Here is a 20,922-nt window from a genome sequence, read left to right on the forward strand (position 1 = left end):
AAATAAATAAAATCTTTAAAAAAAAATAGGAGAGACAAAAAGCTTCCAGGACAAACAAAAACTGAAAGAATTTATAAATACCAAACCAGCCCTACAGGAAATATTGAAAGGGGTCCTCTAAGCAAAGAGAGAGCCTAAAAGTAACAAGACCAGAAAGGAACAGAGACAACATACGGTAACAGTCACCTTACAGGCAATACAATGGCACTAAATTCATCTTTCAATAGTTACCCTGAATGTAAATGGGCTAAATGCCCCAATCAAAAGACACAGGTATCAGAATGGATAAAAAAATAAGACCCACTGATATGCTGTCTGCAAGAGACTCATTTTAGACCCAAAGACACCTCCAGATTTAAAGTGAGGGGGTGGAAAACCATTTATGATGCTAATGGACATCAAAAGAAAGCTGGGGTGGCAATCCTTTTATCAGACAAATTGGATTTTAAACTGAAGACTATAGGGCGCCTGGGTGGCTCAGTGGGTTAAGCCTCTGCCTTTGGCTCAGGTCATGATCCCAGGGTCCTGGGATTGAGTCCCGCATCGGGCTCTCTGCTTGGCAGGGAGCCTGCTTCCTCCTCTCTCTCTGCCTGTCTCTCTGACTACTTGTGATCTCTGTCAAATAAATAAATAAAATCTTTAAAAAAAATAAAATAAACTGAAGGCTATAATAAGAGATGAGGAAAGTCACTATATCATACTCAAAGGGTCTGTCCAACAAGAAGATCTAACAATTTTAAATATCTATGCCACTAACATGGGAGCAGCCAATTATATAAGCCAAATAATAAAATCAAATAAACATAGCAACAATAGTACAGTAATAGTAGGGGACTTTAACACCCCTGTCACTGAAATGGACAGATCATCTAAGCAAAAGATCAACAAGAATATAAAGGTTTTAAATGACACACTGGACCAGATCGACATCACAGATATATTCAGAACATTCCATCCCAAAGCAACAGAATACACATTCTTCTCTAGTGCAAATGGAACATTCTAAAGAATAGATCATATCCTGGGTCACAAATCAGGTCTCAACTGGTACCAAAAGACTGGGATCATTCCCTGCATATTTTCAGACCACAATGCTCTGAAACTTGAACTCAATCACAAGAGGAAAGTTGGAAAGAACTCAAATACATGGAAGCTAAAGATCATCCTACTAAAGAATGAATGGGTCAACCAAAAAATTAAAGAAAAATGTAAAAAATTCATGGAAGCATATGAAAATGAAAACACAACTGTTCAAAATCTTTGGGATGCAGCAAAGGCAGTCCTAAGAGGAAAGTATACAGCACTACGAGCCTTTTTCAAGAAACAAGAAAGGTCTCAAATACACAACCTAACCCTACACCTAAAGGAGCTGGAGAAATAACAGGAAAGAAAGCCTAAACCCAGCAGGAGAAGATAAATAATAGAGATAAGAGCAGAAATCAATGAAATAGAAACCAAAAGAACAGTAAAGCAGGCCAACAAAACTAGAAGGTGGTTCTTTGAAAAAATTAGTAAGACAGATAAACTCCTGTCCAGACTTATCAAGAAGAAAAGAGAATGAATGAAAGAGGAGAGATCAAAACCAACACTGAAGAAATAACCAATTGTAAGAACATATTATGAGCAGCTTCTGCACCAGCAAATTAGACAATCTGGAAGAAATGGATGCATTCCTAGAATCTATAAAGTACCAAAACTAAACCAGGAAGAAATAGAAAACCTGAACAGACTCATAACCAGTAAGGAAATTGAAACGGTAATCAAAAATCTCCCAATAAGACCCCAGTGCCAGACATCTTCCCAAGGGAATTCTACCAAACAGTTAAAAAATAATTAATACCTATTCTCCTGAAACTGTTCCAAAAAATACAAATGGAAGGAAAACTTCCAAACTCATTTTATGAGGTCAGCATTACCTTGATCCCAAAACCAGACAAAGATCCCATCAAAAAGGAGAATTACAGACCAATATCCTTGATGAACACAGATGCAAAAATTCTCACCAAAATACTAGCCAATAGGGTGCCTGGGTGGCTTAGTGGGTTAAAGCCTCTGCCTTCGGCTCAGGTCATGATCTCAGGGTCCTAGGATGGAGCCCCGCATCAGGCTCTCTGCTCAGCAGGGAGTCTGCTTTCCCCTCTCTCTCTGCCTGCCTCTCTGCCTACTTGTGATCTCTCTCTCTGTCAAATAAATAAATAAAATCTTAAAAAAAATAAAATAAAATACTAGCCAATAGGATCCAACAGTACATTAAAAGGATTAGTCACCACGACCAAGTGGGATTTATTCCTGGGCTGCAAGGTTGGTTCAACATCCACAAATCAATCAATGTGATACAATACATTAATAACAGAAAGAATAAGAACCATATGATTCTCTCAATAGATGCTGAAGAGGCATTTGACAAAGTACAGCATCCTTTCTTGACCAAAACTCTTCAAAGTGTAGGGATAGAAGGTATATACCTCAATATCATCAAAGCCATCTATGAAAAACCCACAGCGAGTATCAATCTCAATGGGGAAAAACTGAGAGCTTTTCCCCTAAGGTCAGGAACATGGCAGGGCTGTCCACTATCACCACTACTATTTGACATAGTACTAGAAGTCCTAGCCTCAGCAGACAACAAAAAGAAATAAAAGGCATCCAAATCAGGAAAGACGAAGTCAAACTCTCACTCTTTGCAGATGAAATGATACTTTATGTGGAAAACCCTAAAGACTACCCCAAAACTGCTAGAACTCATACAGGAATTCAGTAAAGTGTCCAGATATAAAATCAGTGCACAGAAATCAGCTGTATTTCTATATACCAACAATAAGACAGAAGAAAGAGAAATTAAGGAGTCAATCCCATTTACAATTACACCCAAAACCGTAAAATACCTAGGAATAAATCTAACCAAAGAGGCAAAGAATCTGTACTCAGAAAACTATAGAATATTCATGAAAGAAATTGAGGAAGACACCAAGAATGGAGGAACATTCCATGCTCATGGATTGGAAGGACAAATATTGTGAAGATGTCTATGCTACTTAGAGCAATCCTCATATTTAATGCAATCCCTATCAAAATACCATCAACTTTTTTCAAAGAAATGGAAAAAATAATCCTAAAATTTGTATGGAGCCAGGAAAGACCCTGAATAGACAGAGGAATGCTGAAAAATAAAAGCAAAGCTGGTGGCATCACAATTCCAGACTTCAAGTTCTATTACACAGCAGTCATCATCAAGACAGTATCATACTGGCAGAAAAAACAGACACACAGATCAATGGAACAGAATAGAGAGCCCAAATGGACTCTCAACTCTATGGCCAACTAATCTTCAACAAAGCAGGAAAAAATGTCCAAAGGAAAAAAGACTATTTTTCTATTATTTATTGCACTACTGGGTATTTACCCCAAAAATACAAATGTAGTGATCCGACAGGGCACGTGCACCTGAACGTTTATAGCAGCAGTGTCCGCAATAACCAAACGATTGTTTGTCCACTATCTGGACACTGGACAAGAGCCTAGATGTCCATCAACAGATGAATGGATAAAGATGTGGTACACACACACACACACACACACACACACACACACACACACACACTGGAATATTATGCAGTCATCAAAAAAACCTCAAAATCCTGCCATTTGCAACAACGTGGATAGAACTAGAGGGTATTATGCTAAGTGAACTAAGTCAATCAGAGAGGGACAATTATCATATGATCTCAATGATTTGAGGAATTTGAGAAACAAGACAGAGGATCATAGGGGAAGGGAGGGAAAAATGAAACAAGATGAAACTAGAGAGAAGGAGAAAATCTTAAGAGACTCTTGGTCTCAGGAAAAAAAACTGAGGGTTGCTGGAGTGGAGGGGGACAAGAGGGATGGGATGGCCAGGTGATAGACGTTGGGAAGTGCTGTGAATTGTGTGAGACTGATGAATCACAGACCTGTACCCTTGAAACAAATAATACATTATATGCTAATTTAAAAAAAGAACACAAGGTACTATACCAAATAACCAAATAATAAAAACCAAATAATAAAACCAAATAATAAAAGAAAATGATTTAGTAAGAATTTCAAAAAGATTAGTGTGCTAAAGTTTAAAGTACAGTTGTCTGAGATGGATGGGAGGAAAGGTAAAAATTATTGTAAATCTAGTAGCAGTAGGATGAGTTTCACTGTGGTCTAAATTTAGCACATTTCTGATTATTATTGACACTGACACTCTTAAGCCATATTTCTATTTCTGTGAAATGGGTATGTCTTTTGTCCATTTTTCTATTAGATTTTCCTTTTCTTTTTTTCATTCATTTGTAGGATTTCCTTATATATTCTACATATTAATTTTTGTCAGCTATTTGTATTTTCTCCCAGTTTAGACTGGCCTTTTCCCCTTCTTGACATTATTTGATACACAATTTTCAATATTGTCAAATTTATCAATGTTTCCATTTATTCTCAGTGCTTTTTAGTTCTTAAGAAATCCACTCTACCCAAACGTCACAGATATTCTCATTGTCTTCTAAATTTTTAGTCTGATCTTTCACATTTAAGTCTTTAATTCTTCTAGAATTTTGGATAGAGTCTGAAGTAGAGATCCAATTTCTTTTTCTAAAAATATGACTACTTAGGTGTCTCAACACTATTTAGTAGTCTTTTCTCCCCTGGTTATTTGTAATGCCACCTTAGTGAAACATTGTTTTCATATATTCATAGGTCTGCTTCTGGGTTCTCTATTATCCGTTGTTCAGTTTGATTATTCCCAATTCAATGTTGTTCTGTTTTAAATTTTATAGTTTTATAAAAAGTCTTGATTTCTGTATGGGAAGTCCCAATATCTTACTCTTCTTTTTCAGTAGTGCTATTTGTGTTCTTGGGTCTTTTTTCTTCCCTATAAATTTTACTTTATTTATTCTTAAAAGATTTTATTTATTCATTTAGAGAGAGAGAGATCACAAGTTGGAGGGAGGGTCAGAGGAGCAAGAGTATTGCAAGCAGACTCTACACTTAGTGTAGAGCCAGACATGGGGCTCGATCTCATGACCCTGGGATCATGACCTGAGCCAAAATGCTTAACCGACTGAGGCACCCAGGTGCAAACCCCCCATAAATTCTAAAATCATCATGTCAATTGCTTTACAAAAACTTTAGATGATCTTTAAAATTAGAAGTGCATTTATCTATAAAACAATTTGGAAAAAACAAAATTCTTTATGAAACTGAGTCTTTCCATTTATGAATATGTTGTGTCTCTCCATATATTTAGAACTTACACTCCAGTGTTTTCATTTAATATCTGTCATAAGTTACTTCCTTACATATTTGTAAAAAACATGTAAATGCTATATAATTTTCTGTTGTATGGATATGCCACCCTCTATTTGACCCTTATGCAGAAAAGGAAAATAATTTTCCTTTTACCTTTGAGTTCTTGGTTGAGATCCCCTATAATAAAAGACAGATTAACAAGAGAAAAACAAACCATTTTTTTTAACATGTATACATGTAACACATACACGGAAGATAACCAGAAAAAATAGGTTAATTCCTTGAGAGAGCCTAGGCCACCACCTTAAATACATCGTCAGGTAAAGACAAAAGAAAGATGTGGGAGAGGCCAGTGTTAGGAAGGTACCAGGAAAAACACAGTAAACAAGAGTAAAGTTCGTCATGCAGATTTAAGTCAGTGCCATCTTTAAGTTTCTTGTGATTTACAGTCATCCTTCTCTTCCTGATACAGAGAGGAAGATACTTAAAAATGGAGACTTTCTTCATAAGTGTAAAGGTACCTTACAAATGGGTAACTTCGACTCTGTTTTCAGAGCTTCTCCTATGTCTGTATTTCTTAAAATAATCAGCTCAAAATAATCTTTATGTCAAACAGGCATATTCTGCTACCCTTCAATTATCCCTGGTAATTTACATTGGACATTTGATCTGGTCCCAAACTTTTCCAATTATAAATAATTTGCAATAATATGGAGTTATCTTGCATAACCAAAAATATCATATTCCTCCCCAATTAAAATCCTTTAATGATTCACCATGGCCTACTCCAGGTGTACAAATTCTTTCCTTTTCAGCCTCATGTCCTACCATTCCTTAACATATTACATGTCCTCTAGCTATTCTGAAGCACCTGTAGTCCTAAACAAGATATGCTTTTTCACACCTCATTTCTTTAGATATTCTGACTAAGATTCCCCTCACTTTCTTGTCAATTCCTAGTTATTTTTAAAAATTGGCAGTTTGTGTGTTACTTCCTCCAAAAAACTTTCCGTTTTCCATAGGCAAACAGGACTTTCCTCTTCTGTGGATCTATTAGTACCCCAAGCATATCTGTTAAATTATTCATTAATATAGTTAAATTTCTTTACACAGTTGTATTCTCAATGGAGAAACTTCTCATTGGAAGCTCCCCAAGGGGAGGGACCATGTGTTATTCATCTTTATATTCCCAAAGCCTAGCACAGTGCCTGGAATTTTTGCTGAATACAAACAGTAATCCTGAAGTCAGAAGCAAAATAAAGGTTATGGCAAGCTGGGAACAAATAAGGTAAGTCCTGGAAGACTGCCATTAACACTGGAAGGTTTTTGCCATGTGTCTTTATGAGCTAGAAATATGTGGTGTAGAGACGGATCAAGCTAGCTTAAAAGGCACCATCCCTCACAATGTCATACTCTTTCTTCCTAGAAAACAAGGCAGGGTTTGCTGAGTTTACCTGGTGAGACTGAGTATTTTGGGATCAGATTCTTAGGAACAGATTGAAGCCACATGAACTCCTCTTCTGGGTCTTACCTACCCTTTCACTGTATCGCTCATGCAGCTGGTCGATGCATCAACAAGAGCTCAGCATACCTATAATGAGCTCTAGTTCTCTATCAGGTTGACCAAAGGGCTGGGGGTAAAAAAAAAAAATGTGGGGGATTTTATATATGCAGCAGCTGTGTAGATCAACTAAGCATTTTCACCATAAGACGTAAGGAAGCCAAAGTATTCTACCATGATCTGGCTGATTATTTGTTGGGTGATGGGTGTGGACAAATAAATGTATATATGTTAGGCAATAAACAATGCTTTCAAAAACTACGTTATGAATACAGATCTGCAGTTAGTGTACAAGTGGCAAAGCAATCTGTGGAGGCAGAAGAATTCTTAAGTGGTAAAAATAAACTTACATTTTATAGAGGCAGTGTTCTTGGTTAAGAGTTTTTCTTATTACCAGTTTACTATCATCTTGAATAAATGGAATGATATCTAATCAGAAGTGAATTAAATGACTTTCTGGGTCTTTGCCCTGAGCACATATGTCATAGTTCATAATAAATATACAAATAGAATTACATGCTTACAAAATATCTTGTTGGCTATCAAGAAACATTTTAAAGAGGATGTAGTGACTTGGTGGCAAAAAAGCAAGAAGCGAAAGTAGATACCTGGTACTCCATATATTTAAGGGTCTTTCCTGAAGAGCTCTAGAAATAGTTGCCAAATGCTTATTCTTGCCTAAAATAAGGCCAATTAGATGCAAAGTTGTTTTAAACCAAAAGAAGTATATGGGGTTGAGTTCCATAAGTTGCAGCAGAGTCAGGAATGAAAGAGAAAAAAACCCCTGCATATGTAGTTAAATGTATAAAAATAAATTTCCAAACACATTTAAAAGAAGAAAAATGAAAGAGAAAGATGGAATTCAAAAGCCAGGGGGATCAAATATAAAGACAAATTCTAGAAGCAGAATGAAGGTTCCCGTCAACTGAGTTTAGTTTAATGTCTGGTGAAACGTAAAGGAGTAAAAATACATTAGCAACAAGAAGAACTATGTTAGAATATTGGTGGTGTGTCTGTGGGGGAGGGGTAGAACTGCAAAAAACAAAATGGGTGCTTATGGCTTTTATGATTCAGTGAGGATGCGGAATGTATGCGGAATATATGTCAAATATAAGGCATACATTCAGACCTTTTGGTAGAAGATCCATAGTATAGTAGAAAAAATACAATGGGAGTTAGACCAGGGTTCTAGTCTTACCTCTAATACTGTAATCACTCAATGTCTTTAAGCCTATTTTCACACATATAATTATACATAATGAGATGAAAATACTGGCTTGTCAATATCTCAGAGTCATTAAGAAAATCAAATGACTTAATACATATTAAATTATAAACATATTATCATTATATACTTAAATCAATCTTTCAACCAAAACAAAACAATAACCTATTTTCAGAAGACTTTTGGTACTTTCTTCAAATGTTCCAACACAATCCCTCAGTTACATTTTTCTCCCTAGAGATCCCTTCTCATTCCTGCAGATATAAACTGGATATTTCTCTGATTCATTAGCTGTCATTCTGGGACTTCTCATCACCTCTCTCCTGTGTTAGAGCCATGTTTCCCTTTCCTTGATTTATTTTTTTGTTTCACTGAACATTCTTTAGTAGTTCCCTTAAAAAGAGTATGCACAGGGGCACCTGGGTGGCTCAGTGGGTTAAAGCCTCTGCCCTCAGCTCAGGTCATGGTCCCAGGGTCCTGGGACTGAGACCCGCGTCGGGCTCTCTGCTCAGCAGGGAGCCTGCTTCCCTTCCTCTCTCTCTGCCTACTTGTGATCTCTGTCAAATAAATAAAAATTAAAACAAAACAAAACAAAACAAAACACATCATTTAAAAAAAAAAGAGTATGCACAGCAAATAAATAATATAAACACATGTAATTTGAGCCCTTGAATATTTGAAAATCTTTATCCTATCACCATATTTGATTGGTATTTATAAATATTTATGCATGTATTTATATATGTTTGTGCCTATGTATCCTATTAGATATGTTTTCTTTCAGAACTTTATAAATATTACTCTACTGTTTTCTAAACAACCCATGTAGCTGTGGACATTTCATGCTAATTCATATTCCTACTATGTAAGTGATTCATTTTTCATTTGTTTTATCCAGAAGCTTTCTTAATACCTTAATGTTTAGCATCTTTCCTAATCTCTAGTGTTCTGAAATTTCACACCAATGTGTCTTTGGGTAGATCTTTTTACCTGCATTGTGCTAAGTACTCAGCAAGACCTTTTAATCTGGATACTCGTGTTTAATTCTAGAAAACTACTTTGTAATACTTATTTAATATTCCCAATATTCTTTTTTTTCCCCTTGCAACTGCTATTAGTTGGGTATTAGATCTCATAGCTTGATCTTGGTCCTCTACTGTTTTCATTTTTTTTTTTTTTTCATTTTCCAGTTAGGAAAATTTTCCATTTTCCTAACCAGCTCTAAAGGTTTTTTTTTCCTTATCTTTGATTTTCTGTAGTTTGAGTATGATATGTCTAGGTGGGGTTTTGTTTTGTTGTTGTTTTGTCATTTATCATCCTTGGTGTTCCCTGAGATTCCTAGATCTGTGGTTTGGTGTCTGCATTAATTTGGGGAAAGGGAAATTCTTAGTCACTGCTTCAAATATTTCTTCTGTTCCTTTCTCTTTCTTCTCTTTTTGGTATTCACATTACACATATGTTACACTTATAATCGTCCCACAGTTCCTGGATATTTTGCTCAGTTTTTGCAGTCTTTTTTCTCTTTCCTTTTCAGTTTTGGAAGTTTCTATTAGCATATCCTCAAGCTCAGAGATTCTTTCCTCAGCTGTGTCAATTCTACTAATGAGTCCACCAGATGCATTTTTCCTGTTTTTTCTGTTACATTCTCTTTTATTTCTAACACATCTTTTTTTATTCTTTCTTAAAATTTCCATCTCTCTGCTTACACTACCCATCTGTTCTTGTTATATTGTCTACTTTTTCCGTTACATCCTCCCATGTAGCAATTACAGTTGTTTAAAATTCCTAGCTGATAATTCCAATAACCCTGCTATATCTTGGCCTACTCTGACCCTGTCTCTTCAAATTATGTCTTCTCCCTTTTATTATGCCTTAGTTTTTTGTTGAAAGCCTAACATGACCTATTTGGTAAAAGAAACTGGTACACACGCCTTTGGTGACACGGCAGTAAGGTTTAAAGGGAGGAGGATTCTATAGTCCTACTATTAGGTCTCAGTCTTTTCAGGAGACTGCACTGCTAAGCTGTGAATTTCACTAGTGTTTCTCAGATTTTTTCCCCTGCTTAGGTGGGACAGGATGCCTGAGTGGGCTAACACTGGGTATTTCCCTTTGCCCATATGATTAGTCTATGAGAAAATAGCAAGAGGGTTAGGTTCTGGTAAAGTAGCTTCTCTTGAGGGCAGACTTTTTTTAGTTATTTTATTTTATTTTATTTCATTTCATTTTATTTATTTTGAGAGAGAGAAGGAGAGAGTCTTAAGCGGCTCCACATCCAGCACAGGGCTCAAAGCAGGGCTTGATCTCACAACCCTGGGATCATGACCTGATCTGAAATCAAGAATCAGATGTTTAACCAACTGAACCACTCAGGTGCCCTATCTTGAAGGCAGAATTTTTAAGAACAGGATGCTCTCACATATTTCAAAAAAAATTTTTATTCTTCCCCTGCCAGAAGCACAAAGGAATTTTTCTTCAACATTCACTGTGAGAAGCTGGTAGAGCTCCCAGAGGTAGAACTCACAAAAGTGTGGGGGCCTGCTATGGACTGAATGATGTTCCACCAAAATTATATGATGAATCCCTAGTCCCGCATGTGATGGTATTTCAAAATAGGTCATTTGGGAGATAATCAGGCTTTGATGAGGTGAGGTTAACAGTGGGGCCCTCATAATGGAATCATTGCCCTTAAAAGAAGAGATTCTACAGCAAAAAGGAGGCCCACTGTCTGCAAGCTAGGATGAAAATTCTCACCAGAATCCATCCAGGATGGCTCCCCCATCTTAGGACTTCCAGCCTCCAGAACTGTGAGAAAAAAAAATGTCTGTTGTTTAAACCACCTAGTTGATGGGATTCTGCTTGGACAGCTCATATTAAGGCAGGGCCCCCTAATAAGTGGGTCTCCCCACTTATTGACACAGTGCCTCCTGGCAATTCTTCAATTATACTTTAGGTTTTCCCATCCCATCCCAGTACTGGTATCTGCAGAGGTTCCTGGTTATTGATTTCTGTTCCTGTAAGTGATTCTTCGTATCAATCCTTCAATCTCTACAATTTTGGGCGCAGAAGTTTACCCTGTGACCTCACTTCTCTGACAGATTTGAGTTGTTCATTTTTCAGTTTGTTCAGCATTTTACTTGTTAGGATGGAATTAGTAGTGCCCATGCTCTTTACATGCCGGACTAGAAACCAGAAGCCAAGAGTTTTATTTTTTAAAATTTAAACTACCACATGTATATATAAATTTTTTGTTCTTATTCTTCAATCACTCTTCTTCATGGCATCCCTTTGTTTTATGAATTCAGAATCTCTCACCACTCTGAGGTAACTAATTACATTTTTTTTTAAGTTTTCTTCTGTTGTCCACATTGTCTCAGTTTTCTACATACCTCTTTTATTGATTGTTTAATCTACTTTTCATGTTGGAAGTTTTCCTCAAATGTCTAGTGATCCTTAATTGTTCTTACTTATGTATTTATTACTAAAAATATTTATGTATTTGATACGATAGGGAATACGGACACAACAGTGAACAAAACAAACAAATCTCCACCCTCATGAAGCTTCTGTTCTAGTCAGATGATTCCAGCAATTAAAAAAAAAAAAGACAGATATGGGTGATAAGGAGAGAGTGATGGAAAGGAGCAATGTGTGCCATGGAGAAAAATAAGTCAGAGTACATGGGGAATGAGTGCTGGAGGCTATTAGTTTATGTTGGATGGTTACAGAAGACATCTCTTATAAGGTAAGAGATGTGCCCAATATTCCCAAACCCTTCTTCCCAGATGAATGTCTCTAGAAACAAACCTCCAGCCTTCTCCACAGAAGAATTGTAGGATGAATTCTCCTGAATGTTCAGGATGGAGAATAGAACCCAAGGAAGTTCTAATAATATTTCCTTATGAACTTTCAATAATCTTCTCTTTCCACACTCTGCTCTTGAGGTGCACCAATACCTGATGCTTCCAAATATAGTACTCAGCCTCTTGTCCATGAGTCAAAGCTCCTCTCTTCTCATTAATTTCTCCCTCTGTAGGCACTCAGATAACTTTCTTTTATAACCAAATTGATTACCATTCCTCTCTTTCAGTTTCCTCATACTCATTTAAGTTTCTGACTTGCTATTTTACTCTTTCCTTGTTTATAGTTTGCTAATTTAAAAAACCCTTACTATCGTTTCAAATGTATGGAGAAGAAGAAAATATAAATAAATGAGGTCAATCTGCCATTTGAGATAAGAAGCGTGTGGTATTTTGATTAATTCCTTTTACTTCCATTGCTGTCATTTATATCTACCATCCTTATTCTAAACTCTTCCAAAATTCTCTCAGGTTTCTCATTAAAATACTCCCTCTTATCCCTGCAAATGCAAACTTTCTATCTCAATCTAGAAAACCTTCTCAGACAAATATTATCCCACAATTAACTTTCCCTAAATAATATCATTAGAGGATTTCCCTCTACTTGAGATATGAATTCACCTCCTTACTATACTCCCTTAACCCTTAGCACAGTGGTGATTACTAAGTAGATGGTCAATGAATTATGTTCCTATAAAATTAGTGATAAGATATGCTGACAATAAGGGCACCTGGGTGACTCAGTCGTTAAGTATCTGCCTTCAGCTCAGGTCACGATCTCAGGGTCCTGGGATCAAGCCCCTCAGCAGGAAGGCTTCTTCTCTCTCTCTCACTCCCCCTGCTTGTTTTCCCTCTTTTGCTGTGTCTCTGTCAAAAAATAAAATCTTAAAAAAAAAAAAAAAAGATATGCTGACAATATTAACAGTAGGCTTCTAGTAACAAAAGAAATTATTTTGGTTGTAAGCAAGTCATTCTAATATCCCACAGTGGGAGAATCCATTTTATAGTGCCAAGAAAAAGTATTAATCTGAAATAATAATAAGCATATTGTAATCCCAAGAGAAAGCACTAAAAAAAAACTTAATAAAAGGAAAAAAATTAACAGAGAAATTAAAGTGGTAAACTAAAATATATTCATATATCACAAAAATGGTAGTAAAAAAGTAACAGAAACAACAAATACATATAAGGAACAAATAACAAAATTGTAGATTTAATGGTGGTGATTGTTGTACAGCATAGTGAATATGCTAAAAAATCACTGAGTTTAAAATTCACTCTAAAAATTCATTTTAATTCACTTTAAAATGGTTATTTTTGTGTTATGTGGATTATATCTCTTCAAAAACCTAAATAGTAAGCATAAATCCGCCATATTAACTGTCAACAGATAAAATGTTCCAGACAAAGCAAAATCCACTATATGCTGTGTTAGATTCAAAGATATAAATGGAATGAAAATCCTAAAATAGAAAAAGGATACACCATGCAAACAGTAACCATAAGACAGTTGGAGTAGCTATATTAATAAAAAACAAAATAGATAAGAAACATCACTAGAGACAAGGAGAGATGCTTTACAATGATGAATGAGTCCATATATTAGGGATATATAACAAGTATAAGTGCACTGCCATTAGCAGAGACCCAAAATACATGAAACAAAAGTCATATGAAGTATGTCCTCTAACCACAACAGAATTAAATTAGAAATCAATATAAGTAAAGACAAATTTCTTCTTATAAAGAAATTAAACTCACCCAAGAAATACACGAGTCAAAAAACTAATCACAAAGGAAATTCGACAATATTTTGAGCTAAGTGAGAACAGAAATAAAATATATCAAAAATTTATGATATATAGCTAGACCAGTATGAGGGAAATTTATAGCTTTAAAAGACTAAATTTAAAAAGGTCTCAAATTGGCACCTTACTCCATTTTTAAAAAAACTAGAAAAATTAAACCCATTTCTAGAGTACAAACTGATGGTTACCAGAGAGGAATGGGGTTGGGGGGGGGGGGTGGGATTAAAAAGGTGATGGAGATTAAGAAGTATACATGCCATGATGAGCACTGGGTGATGTATGGAATTGTTGAATCACAATATTGTACACCTGAAACTAAAATAACACTGTATCTTAACTAACAGGAATTAAAATAAAAACTTAAAAAACCTTTCTAAAGATAAATACATATATAGTTAGAAAAGTGTTAACACCTGTTCTTCTCAAACTATTCCAAAAAATAAAAGAGAAAGGAAAACTTCCAAATTCATTCTGCAAGGCCTGCATTACCCTGATACCAGACCTGGACAGACACTACCAAAAAAGAAAACTATAGACCAATGTCTCTGATGAACATAAATGCAAAAATACCCAACAAAATCTAAGCAAACCAAATTCAACAATATGTTTAAAAAGTCATTCACCATGAACAAGTTGGATTTATTCCAGGGATGCAAGGGTAGTCCAATACTGGCAAATCAATCAATGTGATACATCACATTAACAAAAAAAAAGGAATAAAAAGAGTATGATCATCTCAATAGACGCAAAAAAAAATTCGGCAAAATACAATATCCACTCGTGATTAAAAACTCTCAAGAAAATGAGTTCAAAGGGAGCATATCTCAACATAATAAAGGCCATAAATGAAAACCCCACAGCTGTCATCACACTCAAAGGTGAAATACAAAGCAAACTGTCAGGAAGGAAATTTGCAGGTCAGGAACAAAACAAAGCAATCCATTCTCAATACTTTCATTCAACACAGTACTAGAAGTCCTAACTGCAGCAATCAGACAAGAAATAGAAATAAAAGACATCCAAATTGGTGAGGAACAAGTAAATCCCTCACTATTCACAGACAGCATAATACTACACATATAAAACCCCAAAGTTTCTACAAAAAAAAAAATAGAACTGATAAATGAATTCAGTATAGTTGCAAGATACAAAATTAATATATAGAAAATTTTGCATTTCTATACTTTAATAACAAAGTAGTAGAGAAATGAATAGAACAAGCCATTTACAGATGGAAAAAAACAAACAATCCAAAACACCTAGAAATTTAACCAAGGACGTGAAAGACCTATACTCTGCTAACTATAAGACATTGTTGATGAAACTGATGATGACACAAATGGAAAGATATACCATTCTCATGGATTAGAAGAATCCGTATTGTTAAAACATCCATATTAACCCAAACAACCTACAGATTCAAAGCAGTCCCTATCAAAATACCAACAGCATTCTTCACTGAATTAGAATAAATAATCCTACAATTCATATGAAAACACGAAAAATCTCAAATAACCAATCTTGAGAAAAAAGAATAAAACTGGAGGTATCTCAATCCGAGATTTCAAGATACACTAGAAAGCAAGAGTCATCAAACCAGTATGGTACTGGCACAAAATTAGACACACAATGGAACAGAATAGAGAGCCCAGAAACAAACCCATTCTTATAAGGCCAAATTAATCTACAACAAGGGAAGCAAAAATGTGTATAATGGAGAAAAGACAGCATTTTCAATAAGTATGCTGGGAAAACTGGACAACCACATTCAAAAGAATGAAACTGGACCACTTTCTTATACTATACACAAAAATAAACTCAAAATGAAATAAAGACCTAATTGTGAGACCTTAAAACCATAAAACTCCTAAAAGAAACACTGGCAATAATCTCTCAGGACTTAGCAACATATTTAGGTATCTGTCTCCTTAAGGCAGGGGAAACCAAACCAAACCAAAACTATTGGGATTACAACAAATAAAATGTTTTTGCACAGCAAAGGAAACCATCAACTAAACAAAAAGACAACCTACTGAATGGGAGAAGATATTTGCAAATGATAATCTAGTAGGCATTAGGCTAAATGATGTAAGTCAGAAAGAAAAACACAAATGCCATATGATTTCACTTATATATGGAATATAAGAAACAAAACAAACAAAAAAAAATATAGACTCTGAAATACAGAAAACAAACTAGGAGTTTCCAGAGGGGAGGTTGGGGGCGGGTAGATAGATAAAAATAGATAAAATAGATAAAAATAGATAAAGCAGAATAACAGATACAATTTTCCAGTTCTAAAATAAATGTCAGGGAGATGAAAAGTACAGCATAGGTAATAGAGTCAATAATACTAATAACATTGTATGGTGCCAAATGGTGACTACACTTATCATGGTGAGTATTCAGTAATGACAGAATTGTCATGTCAGTATGTTGTACATCTAAAACTAATATAACACTGTATCTTAATTGTACTTCAATTAAAACATTTTCCAAATGAAATTAAGAAAACTGCATTCACAATAGTATAAAAAATAAAATAATTTAAATAAACTTAACAAAATAAGTGCAAGACTTACCTTTTGAAAACAGCCAATCACTGTTGAAAGAAGTTAACAGAAGACCTATATATATAAAGACATTCCATATTCTTGGATTGGAAACCCAGTATTTGTAAAGGCCCAAATTGATCTACAGATTTAATAAACACATTCCCCATCACAAATCCTACTAGTTTCTTTGTTTTTGCAGAACTTGTCAAGCTGACCCTAAAATGTATATGAAAATTCAAAGGACCAAGAACAGCCAAAACAACTTTGGAAAAGAAGAACAAAATTTCACTTTCACTATATAATTGCAAAACTTACTATAAGGCCACAGCAAACACAAGACTGCAGCACTGGCTCAAGGGTTTACTTATAATTAGAATTAAATAAGGAAATAAACTTTACATTTATGGTTAAATGATTTTTGACAAAACTGCCAAAGCAACTGAATGGAGAAAGGATAGTCTTTTCAACAAAGAGTATTGGAACAATTAGATTCCCATAAGTTAAAAAGAAAGAAAACTTGGATCCCTACCTCACATCATATACGAAAGTTAACTCAGAATGGATCACAGACCTACAAGTAAAAAATAAAACTATAGTAAATGTTATAGAAGAAAATAGGACATCTTTGCACCCTTGAGTCAGACAAAAATGTTTACATATGACACTAAAACCACAATCCATAAAAAAAAAAGTTGATAACTGGACTTAATCAAAGTTAAAAAAGTTCTCCCCTTCAAAAGACACTATTAGGAAAATACAAATAGAAACCACAGATTGAAAAAAAAAATTTTGCAAAACATGTATCTGATAAATGATTTTTATCAAGAATATATTCTTCATAAAACTCCAGAAAATGCAAACTAATCTACACTGAAAGAAAACAGAACCATGGTTATGATGATGGAATAATGAGGACAGAAGGGAAAAATACAAACAGGCAGGAAAAAGCTTCTGGGGATGATGGGTATGTTCACTATATTGATTAGCAGTGATGGTATCACAAGTGTATAAATGTATCAAAACATCACATCATACAGTGCAATTCATTATACATCAATTATACCTCAATAATTTTTATATCATGTATTCTATGTATATTATATATAAATATGCATTATGTAATTTGTATGTATTATAACATACTATAATATGTATTGATATGTATTATATGTGACAAATAACATAATTATACATTACATATGCCATAGAGTACATAAGTATATAAAACTAATGTATATTACATAAGTACATATTATAAACATTATATATTTAAGGTACATATTAAATATATACACAAAATATGCCTGAATCTCTTCAAAGCTTGTAAATAGATCCAAAAATGTTTAAAAATGATGTGTTTCATTTTTAAATTAACAAATTTTGTTGTGTAAGAAGACAGGTGTTCAACACTGGAGCCATTAAAAATATTTTTTTGTGTAATTTTTTTTTCAGTGTTCCAAGATTCATTGTTTATGTACCACACCCAGTGCTCCAGGGAATACGTGCCCACCTTAATATCTACCACCAGGCTCACTCAACCCCCAACCCCCTCCCCTCCAAAACCCTCAGTTTGTTTCTCAAAGTCCACAGTCTCTCATGGTTTTTCTCCCCTTCCGATTTCCCCCAACTCACTTCTCCTCTCCATCTCCCAATATTCTCCGTGTTATTCCTTATGCTCCACAAGTAAGTGAAACCATGTGGTAACTGACTCTCTGCTTGACTTATTTCACTCAGCATAATCTCCTCCACTCCCATCCATGTTGATACAGAAGTTGGGTATTCATCTTTTCTGATGGATTGCACTACTGGGTATTTACTCCAAAGACACAGATGTAGTGAAAAGAAGGACCATCTGTACCCCAGTGTTCATAGCAGCAATGGCCACAGTCACCAAACTGTGGAAAGAACCAAGATGCCCTTTAGCAGATGAATGGATAAAGAAGATATAGTCCATATTAAAATATCCTGAAGTTGTGAAATCTGCAGCAATTCTAGCTACTCCATTACCAGTAGCTTACTCTTGCTGCTATGGAAACCAAAATTAATACCAGGCAGGTAAAATCAAGCAAAGAAAACAAAACTTAATCCTCTGTTATGAAGTGAAAATTAGCCTTTTTGAAACACCTTGCTAGTCACTGAAAAAGGTCCCAGAAGTTACTATAACCCAATTATTTTCCAAAAGGAAAAACACATTCAACTTTTAGTGAAAGTAACCTGCACTGCTTATAAGGCAAGAAAAAATACCTTTACTTTTATGGTATCTTCTTTCAGTGGTAACATCTTTTACAATAGTAAAACACACAAAAAAAAAATTAGAAGAGTTCTAATTATCAAACAGGGTTCTCCTTCATTTCTGTAAGAAGCAACTATTTTTCATTTTCTTAAAGCTCAGAAATCACCAAGGTGAGGATATATCGATAAGTTTCTATGTACAAGGAGAGAAAGAGGGCAGCACTGAAGTGAGTCCTTAAAGAAAGGAAGGAAGCCCTAGGAAACCTTTCTGGACTGGGAATTGAGACAAACTCAGGAAAGCATAATGTTTATCTGGCTTGACAATCTACCCAGCATGGCTTTGAGAGTTTCCAGATACTGGGAATTCTCAAACATTAAATCAAAACCTAGAATAAATGGGACCAAGAGTTTTTATATTTTAAAAGACTAAAGTATGTGGTATTAAAGGTTATTCTTTAAAAGACTGTGTAGACAACTTCAGAGCAGTATAACATAATAATTAAGAGCACAAATTCTGTGGTTGGAGTATCTAGATTCAAATCCCGGTCCCTTCACTTACTTACTAGTTATGTGCACTCAGGCAAATCATTTTTACCTCTCTAAACCACAGCTGTCTCATTTGTAAAATGCAAATAACAGTCCTACTTTCATAACACTTCTGTGAGGATTAAACCACATCATGAAGTAGCAATATGGCGTACTGTTTGTGTGGTCTCCAGTGAGCCTCCCTAATTTGAATCCTTGGCTCTGCTACCTACTAATTGTAAATGATTTGATCTTGGGAAAATCACATAACTTCTCATGCAGTTCCTCATCTGTAAAATGTGGATAACACCTCTTACCCCATAAGGCTATCAAGAGGATTAACAGGGGCTCCTGGGTGGTTCAGATGGTTAAGCGTCCAACTCTTGATTTCAGCTCAGGTCATGATTTCCGGGTCCTCCAGCTGAGTACCATGAAGGGATTTGTACACTAGCAGGAAGCCTGCTTAAGGATTCTCTCTCCCGCTCTCTCTTTGCCTCTGCCCCATCCCCCACTCATGCTCCATGTGTCTCACTCTCTACCAAATAAATAAATAAAATCTATTAAAAAAGGAAATGGAATAAGAATGGTGTATAAATATATTTAAACATATATATTAGTGTGTAGAATGCTCGAAAGAGAACATAAGCAACTGAGCACTAAACTTTATTTTTGGTTGGGTTTTGAATAACCAATGTGAAAAGGAAAAGAGAATATTTACTAATTTTACAATTCAGGAAATTCTGGCTGAGAGAAGTTGGCACCAATAGTTACATACACCTTTGAGTAGTATGGACATCTTAAGAATGTAAGTCGTCCAATCCATGGACACAGAATGTCCTTCCATTTATTTGTATTTTCTGTAAAGGACCAGATAGCAACTATTTTAGGCTTTGTGGGCCATATAGTCTCTTGTTATGACTCAACTCTGCCACTATAGCATGGATACAGTCAGCCACGGACAAAATGTAAACTAATGTATTTGGGTTTCTTAAAATTGCATTTAAGGACATGAAGATATGAAATTCACATAATATTCATCCATCACAAATATTTTCCCCAATCACTTAAATCTGTGAAGAATTATTATTTTTTTTTAAGATTTATTTATTTATTTGGGAGAGAAAAAGAGCACAAGTGGAGGGAGGAGGAGAGGGAGAGAGACAATCCTCAAGCAAACTCTCCACAGAGCCCAGTGCAGGGCCTGATCCCAGGAACCTGAGATCATGACGTGGAGCTGAAATCAAGAGTTTGCTGCTTAACCAACTGAGCCACCCAGGCACCGCTATAAAGAATTATTCTTGGCTCCAAAGGTAGAGGGCCAGATTTGATTCATGAGCCATAATTTTCCAAGCCCTCCCTAAAACATTCATGGTATATCATGATCTTGGTTCTCTTCTATGCATCTAGAATGGTACTAGATTTGTACCATCCTTGGAAGGAATGAAAAAATAATCACTCAAATCATGTTCTATAAGTTTAATTCTCTTACAGAATCCAGTTAAGAATGGCTGCATGAAGTGACAAAAATAGAGAGTTTAAAAAAAAACTGGTTTAGATCCACAACAAGGATTCTTACACAGGGTAGCTGAAATTATTAAACTAATATAACCATTTTGGAAGATGATTAGACAATGTTGGGGTAATCTTTGATGGGCCCTTAGTGTCCCTGCATTTTTTTTTTCTGAAAATGCTAAGAATATCAGGCCTTGACTCTTTACCCAGGTCATTTTTCATTTGCAATGAGCAACACTGAGAAATGCACTGAGCAGGCTTGTCATCACTCATTAGCTAGTGCTCCTCTCTGTTAACATAACCAATTCCAAGTGTCTAAATCCACTTGTGTTATTCCAACATGTCTACCTCTTGTGGGATTTGGAAGCCAGGG

Source organism: Martes martes, assembly GCF_963455335.1.
Source record: "Martes martes genome assembly, chromosome: 4".
Taxonomy (NCBI): Eukaryota; Metazoa; Chordata; class Mammalia; order Carnivora; family Mustelidae; genus Martes; species Martes martes.